Consider the following 1,353-nt stretch of genomic DNA (forward strand, 5'->3'; position numbering starts at 1 on the left):
ATACTCTGGTTTCTCTTCAGATCGCATAAATCTTTCGCCTTTTACTAAAGATTTCCGTGGAGAGGAACAGTTATGAGTTTTTACTCAATTTTTTGAGGCCTCGTTTTTACGAGGCTATTTTCCAAAAGTTAAAAGATAGAAAATAGCCTTTACTCTGGTGCTTCGTTTCATGGTTAATTTTGTGACTAGTATCCAACCTGGCGCAACAGGCACTTTATTTAAATGCAAATCCGATCACACACACCACTCTCTCCTTCCCCTGGGCCCAAGGCTCATGCTCCTTCCTTCTTCAGGCCTCATACAAACTTATCAGAAGTCTACACTCCATCCTGTAGAGAGCAGTTCCAGACCCACCACACCATCGTTTATCCTTTTAACCGGCTTTGTTTGTTTCTGTTAATCCTCACCTGAGGATATTTTCCCATTGGTTTTAGAGAGTGGGCGGAAGGGGAGAGACAGACAGAGAAACGCCGATGTGTCTCTTGGTGGCCTCCGCACATCTGACCAGGGCCAGGGTCCTTGACCATAATCAAACTCAGGACCCTTGGGTCCTCGGGCCAATGCTCTATCCACTGAGCCAAACCGGCTAGGGCTTAACCGGCTTTATTTTTCTTCGGAACACAATCTACTTCCTGATTATAGCATACATTAATCTGTCTGCTGTATGTTTCTCCTCCTACAATGGAAGTTCTGTGAGGAAGGGACTTCACCTAACTTGTTCTCTGCCGGATTCCATGACCCCAAATCAATGTCTGGCACATCGACAACGTATATTTGTGCAGCAAATGGATGAATAGATTTACTTTCTAAGTCACATATATAGTATTTAATCTCTCCCACTACAGTTATAAGCACTTTACAGAATTATTCTTCCTAAGTGATAGATCCTCCCTTCCCCCAACTGGTGGGCGGAGTATGACGTAACCTGCAGCCCGGAAATACCTGAGTGACTAACCATGTACCTTATATGGACTATACATTGGACCACCAATCCACACCTGCCAAATACCCTAAGCCCTTGTCCCATATGGATAATGCAGTAAGCCACCAATCAGTGTGGGCCGAGTACACTAAGCCCCCACCCCTTCCCATTCCGCCCCTCAAAAGGCGTGCCCACCCCGCACGTGCTGCTGTTCTCCCCTTGCGAGACAGCCCGGCAGGTGCTTCTCCTCTAATAAAGCCTGTAGTCCTGGTTTTCCGGCCTCTGTCTGATCTTTCACTAAGAATTCTATAGAATAGGTTCTATTATTATCTCTACTAGTGGCCCAGTGCACATTGAAAGGAAATTAATTAGAAGAAATATTTTAATATTACTATTCGCCCTTTCTCTATAATAGAAGTGTCAGAGATGAA

At 44.8% G+C, this 1,353-nt stretch overlaps 1 non-coding gene across 1 annotated transcript; it reads left to right on the forward strand.

Annotated features, from left to right (window-relative positions):
• Positions 1–116, forward strand: LOC139004480 (U5 spliceosomal RNA). Its single transcript, XR_011470364.1, has one exon. It is a non-coding gene; the product is annotated as a U5 spliceosomal RNA (small nuclear RNA).
• Positions 117–1,353: the final 1,237 nt, after the last annotated feature.

The sequence above is a fragment of the Myotis yumanensis genome, unplaced genomic scaffold (genome assembly GCF_028538775.1).
Source record: "Myotis yumanensis isolate MYYU_CA2020_CCGP unplaced genomic scaffold, mMyoYum1.0.hap1 SCAF_2, whole genome shotgun sequence".
Lineage (NCBI taxonomy): Eukaryota > Metazoa > Chordata > Mammalia > Chiroptera > Vespertilionidae > Myotis > Myotis yumanensis.